Here is a 6864-nt window from a genome sequence, read left to right on the forward strand (position 1 = left end):
GTGTGGGAGCTGAGGAGTGAAGAAGGGAGAAGACTCATTCAGACTTTAAGGAGAATGTGTCTATTGGATTGTTTTCTTGCTAAAAGAAGAGGCCTCACTGCCTAAAATGCTCAGTTTCAGGAAGGATTTTGGCATTGAGGGCAAGAGAGGGTAAAAATATTCAGCTCCTCCTTGGCTGTGCCACTTTGTGGCTGTGTGGCCTTGGAAGAATCACTTTCCCTCTTGGGCTTCAATCTTACCAATGAGGAAATTGGGGCAGATGAGCTGTAGGGATCAACCCAATCTTCATACACTCTGGTTCTCTGGATGCTGAAAAGTCACAGAACATGGAATGCTGCAGATCTACAGATTTTCACCACCACAAAACACAGGCCAAGCTCATTGAGTTTACACCCAAGGATTCTCAGGGCTGCTCTCATCAGGTTCCAGTTCTCTTTACACACTGGGGTCAAAGGCCTCTACCCTTGATACCTGTACCTACACCCAGTATGGTATACAACCCTTACAAATCACAGTCCCTCTTTGAGCTTGCTCCTTGTACAGACAAAACACAAAAATTTGCTCCATTTATTATAAAGTCTTAATATTCTCCCCAGGACCCTTGAATGGATCTCATCACAGCCAATGAGATCTCATCTCATCCATTTTGGGCATGGAGTCCATTAGACACTGATGAGAGAGCAAAGAAAACCTTGTTCTGTCTGTGTGCCTCTGGACATCACAACCTGTCTATGGTGAGCCAAATTTCATCAGGAATCAAAGAAAAACAAATTAAAGTGACATCAAGTTATTATTCTTTACCTATCAAATTAGCAAAAAGCTCTTTTTGTAATGATAATCCCAGAATTTCATAAGATCAAGAAAATAGCATTTACATACTACCCTTGTAGGAGTATAAATTGGCACAAACTTTTTGAAAGGAATTTGGCAACATCCAAAGCCTTAACATATGCACACTCTGCAGTCCAGGAATTCTATTTCTAGAAATCCATAATGGCCACCTGCTTTTCTTGTCCACCCAGCATTTATTCCACCCTCTTCTAGGGACAGTCCCTTGATTCTCCTTTGAGGAACTATCCTTTCCTCATTTTCAGTTCATGGGGTTCAGGTGAGGCTGGCCCCGCTTCCCTGGCCCCACCAATCCACAGATGTAAATAATAAGAGAAAAAGAAAGAAACTAAGGATCTACAAAACAACCAGAAAACAATTTACAAAATGGCAGGAATAATTCTAACATACGGGTAATAGCCTTACATGTAAATGAATTAAACTTGCCAATTTAAAGATATAGAGTGGGTGCATGGATAAAAAACAAGACCCAACGATATGTTACCTACAAGATACTCATCTAACTATTAAAGACAAACATAGACTGAAAGTGAAGGACTGGAAAAGGTATTACATGCAAACAGAAACCAAAAGTGAGCAGAAGTAGCCATCCTCATATCAGATAAATTAGACTTTAAATCAAAAACTGTAAAAAGACACAAAGAAAATCATCGTATAATGATAAAGGGATCAATTCAATAAGAGAATATGACAGTTGTTAACATATATGCATCCAATACCAGAGCACCCAGATATATAAAGCAAACATTATTAGATCTAAGGGGAAAGATAGATTGCAACTTAATAATAGTAGGGGACTTTAAAACCCTGCTTTCAACAATGGACAGATCATCTAGACAGAAAATAAACATCTGACTTAAACTGCACTGTAGACCAAATGGACCTTTGTAGATATTTACAGAACATTTCATCCAACCGCTACAGAATACACATTCTTCTCAACTGCACATGGAACGTTCTCTAGGATAGATCATATATTAGGCCACAAAACAAGTCTACACAAATTTAAAAAGTTAGAGATCATATCAAGCATCTTTTCTGACCACAGTGATATAAAACTAGAAATCAACAAAAAGAAAATTTCAGAAACCTTACAAATACATGGAAATTAAACAACATGGTCCTACACAACAAATGGATTAATGAAGAAATTGAAAGGGAAATTTAAAACTTCCTTGAGACAAACAATAATGGAAACAAATCATACCAAACCTATAGGAGATGGAAAAAGCAGTTCTAAGAGGAAAGTTTATAGCAATAAATGCCTACATCAAAAAAGAAGATTTCTAATAAACAACATACAATGCACCTAAAAGGAACTAGAAAAACAACAACAAACTAAACCCAAAATTGGCAGAAGGAAAGAGATAATAAAGCTCAGAACAGAAATAAATGAAACAGAAACTAAAAAAAAAAAAAATTGAAAAGATTGGTGAAACACAGAGTTGGTTTTTTGAAAAGATAAAATTGATGAACCTTTAGCTAGGCTGACAGAAGACTCACATAAGAAAAATCAGAAATGAAAAAGGAGACATTACAACTGACACCACAGAAATACAAAGAATCATAAGAGACTATTATGAACAACTATATGCCAATAAATTTGATAACACAGAAGGAATGGATAAATTCCTGGACAAATACAATCTAGCGAGATTAAATTATGAAGAAGTAAAAAATCTGAACAGACCAACAACAAATGAGGAAATTGCTGTAATCCTCTTCTGCGATGTCTGCAAATGGTTCAGTGGCCTAGACTGCGGGAGTTTGTGCCAATACTGGCTCTGTTTTGCTAGGTCAGAGATTCCAGGGGGGTTATTCGGCCACATGTGTACCAGGTGCAGGAGCCAATTGGCTCTTTGGTGGTCTCTTTGAGGAGCAGAATCACTGCCTGAATTGCTATCAGGCCAGGCTTGGGCATGCAGCTCTGAACATGTCTCTCCCAGGAGGTGGTGCTCTGCCTGACAGCTTTGGTGCTGGAAACAGGTATGCCTGGGTGCAGGGTAGGTCAAGCAGCTCTGCAAAGGAGACTGGATGCCACTGCCTGGCCAGGAGCTGTCATGTGCAGGGACAGCAGACCAGGTGGCTCTACAGAGGCCTGCTGGAGGAAGCAGTGCTGCTGCCTGATTGCTGTGGGTCAGGGATCAGGCGTACACTACTATGGCAGGTCCCTGCAGCTGTGTGGAGGGCCACTGGGGGAAGGCGAAGCTACCACCAGCCTGGTGTGGAAACCTGTGGGCTGAGAATGCACACAAAGGTGGTGGACCAGCCACTTATTGGTAGCTTCCTGTCTAAGCAATGTACCTGTTCTCCTGGAGGGTGAGGGATTGCTGCATGTGTTCAAATGCTGGGGTCTCGGTCTTTCTGTCTGGCCTAGGCTCCAGGCAGCCGGGGTCGGGGCCCTGCCAGCACCCATGTGAACACGGTAGAATGAAGGTGGAGCCTCAAGATGGGGGAAGTCAGTTTCCATTGGCCCCCAGGGCAACACATTCTCTAGTAGCAGATTCACTTCCAAAATGGTGCTGTGCCACAGCCGCTTAGGTCAGGAGACTGCAGATTGCTCTATTAGAGCTTCTACTATGAGGCTGTGCAGCTGCACAAGCTCCCAGTTATTCTCCAAACTGGGTTTGGGCCTATGAGGACTGGGAGTATTAGCTGGGGTTTCTGCATCCTACCTTCTCTCCACCTGACTCTGAGCCAGTTTCTTCAGGGAGAGAGTGAGGCAGAGGCAGCATGCCTTGCTCTGCTCTCTATGGTATTATCCTGGTTTTCCGTGCTCCACATTTTGTCACTACCCTGGTGCTCTGCAGGATATTTTTTCAGTCATGCCAGTCAAAATCTAGTTGTTGCTCTGTTGTTTTGGTCTCATTTTGTTGCAGGGGGATGAACACCAGACAATCTAGTTGGCCATCTAGCTCCGCCCTCTCCCAATCTGTATTATGTTTTTTTCATTAGAAAAGTGGTTTAATATTGGGGACAGAACTGAAAAACTGCATCAAACAATAATATACATTACAAAAATAAGTTTGACTGTTTCAACTACGCATTTATGTTCACAATGAGGACAGAAGAATCAGAAAAAACTTTGCTCTAAACAGCAAAAAAAAAAAAAAAAAACCCTAAAGTTTTAACTAATATATTTATCTACTTAAAGTGATTTGAGTACTTCTAAATCTAATTACCTTATTGTGTAACTGCATAATAAGAATAGTAAGTGAAACTAAGCTCTGTATTTTAAGACAAAATTTAAATGCTAGATACAAGCAAAGGGGAAAAAAGAAAACAAGCCCAAGTTTTTAATTCTCAAAAGAAAAGCAACTTTCTATCAACCAGAAATCAAACTTAACGTCAGTCACTGTCAGGGGGCGAGCTAGAGTAAGCCACAAAATTACCATTATTTTTAATCTCCAGTATAAAAATTCCACTGGTACAAAATGCATAAAAGTACAATCAGTTGTAGAAATAGGAAAGCCTGCACTTTTTTTTTTTGGGGGGGGGTCTCAAATTCCATCAAACAACAAAATCCAAATGCATCAATAAAACAGAAACAATACTCAAATGGTCTTACAGTTTCCACTAGGTTGCATTAACTTTGGCTTTTCTCAGACAATATTTAAAGGCTATTTTGTAATTCTAAACAAAATGATATTACTAATCTACAAACAACAATTCTCACAGCACAAAAAAAAACACAAATACTTTTTTGTATGACATTATTCAAAAAGGTAATGAAACTATGGGGTTTTTTACATTTTATTTCTTCTTTTAATTAGCACTTAAAATAATAAAAATTGAAACAGTAAAATGATTCCAGAGTAGCACAAGCTAAAGAACTATAACCCCTATGGTGAAAGAAAGATAAATATGTCGTGCCTTTCTAATTTAGTTTTAAAATGACTGTTTTCTACGTTTGATTAAAAAAAAGCAGTTTCACCCCAGTTAGACTGGCTATTATCAAAAAGACAGAGTATAACAAATGCTGGTGAGGATACAGAGAAAGGGGAACCCTCCTACACTGTTAATGAGACTGTAAATTAGTGCAGCCATCATGGAAAACGGTATGGAGGTTCCTCAAACAACTACCATATGATCCAGCAATCCCACTTCTGGGTATATACCCAAAGGAATAGAAATCATTATGTCGAACATCCTGCATGCCCATGTTTTTCACAGCTCTATTTACAATAGCCAAGAGTTGGAACCAACCTAAATGTCTACCGTTAGATGACTGGATAAGGAAAATGTGATATATGTACACAACAGAATACTACTCTGCCATCAAAAAAGAAGGAAATTCTGCCATTCACAGCAACATAGATGAACTTAGAGAAAATTATGTTAAGTGAAATAAGCCAGGCACAGAAAGAGAAATACCACATGTCCTCACTTATAAGTGGAAGCTAAAAAAATTAACAAATAAAGAAAGATACAACAATCACAATGATGCCTTGAACTTTCAGAAGGCAAGAACAGGATGGAGTTTACCAGAGGTGGGAAAGGGGGGAAAGGGAGGAATCAGTAAAAGGCCACGAAGAACGATTGTATCATATATTGTTGAATATACTAATTATCCTGATTTGAGCGTCACGTTTTGCACACAGGTATTGATACTCGACTCTGTACCCCACAGATATGAACAATCAACTATGTCTCAATTAATTAATTTAAAATGAGGAAATTTTTTTTAAAAATCAAACAAAAAATAAATAAATAAAATGTAATTGGTATTGTTAAAAAAAAAAAAAGCAGTTTCCCTGGGTGTTCTTTCTTCTGACACAGGCCCTTTGCATCCTTGTAACTTTTTCCTTTTGATATTAAAAGATAAAATGAGTAAAAGGATAAAAGGACAGTTTGTCTGAGGAGGGTTATCTTTTTAACAATGACACATGCGAAAGAAAAACAAAAAGACTTTCTAACTAAATGTACTGTCTTGGTTGCCTGCAAAATAAGAAACATTCAACTCAAAATGCCCAGCCTGAGCCTCCTGTCAACTGCGCTCAGTTTCTCTTCTGGGGGAGACGCAGGGGGCTGAAGAGGAAAAGAAGAGGGTGGTTGGCTTCAGTGAAGAAATTAGAAAATTTTCTTAGAGATTTATTTAATTAAAAAATGAAGAGATTCTGAATGAAAGGTCTAAGAAATTCAAATGGTGTTCTCTTATGTTTTTATGTATGTGTCTACACGCCACCATATAATACATATATGAGGGAGACGTGTGCAATTACTTTTGCTAGGAAGCTGATTGCTGCAGGAAGTATGAAATAGCCTCAAAGGATGAAGGAAGGCCCCAGCAGCAGTAAACACGTGAGGGGAACACAAATCATTTCAGTATAAGTGCATTGCTGTAAGACAGAAACTTCTGCAGGTTTGTGGGTGGGGGCTGCTTTTTGCATTATTAGAGGCTAGTTCTGTCCAACCCAGGGCCATCACATCCACACACACATTGAACTAAATAGGTTGCTGAGTGGGAAAAGGGGAAGGGAAATGGAACCCAGACCAAGAAGTTTCCAGGGCCTGCTTTCAGGAAGATTGGAGTTTGTGTTGGGGCTGTAGGGATGACATTAAGGTTTGTCAAGATAGCAAGATATCCATTCACAGAAAGTCAAATTCACATGGCACCTTAAAAAGGGGATGGCAGGGACTAGTTCTAGGCATTTGGCCAATAAATGTGATAAGGAACTGAGCTTTACTTATATGGACAGGCCCTTTTAAATGTGTTCAATTAAAGAAAGAAAAAAGGGGCCAGCCCGGTGGCGCACTGGATAGTGCGCCGCTTGGGAAGCGCGGCGGCGCTCCCACCCGAGGGTTCGGATCCCACATACGGACCGGTTCCCGCTCACTGGCTGAGCGAGGCGCGGGAGCAACACCGAGGGTTGCAATCCCGTTGCCGGTCCCCGGTCCGGTACGGGGGCAACACTGAGGGTTGCAATCCGTTGCCGGACACGGAAAAAGACAAAAGACAAAAAAAAAAAAAAAAAAAAAGAAAAAAAAAAAGAAAGAAAAAAGGCAGGAAAAGCC

This window comes from Galeopterus variegatus, unplaced genomic scaffold, assembly GCF_000696425.1.
Source record: "Galeopterus variegatus unplaced genomic scaffold, G_variegatus-3.0.2 Scaffold4397, whole genome shotgun sequence".
NCBI classification, from domain to species: domain Eukaryota; kingdom Metazoa; phylum Chordata; class Mammalia; order Dermoptera; family Cynocephalidae; genus Galeopterus; species Galeopterus variegatus.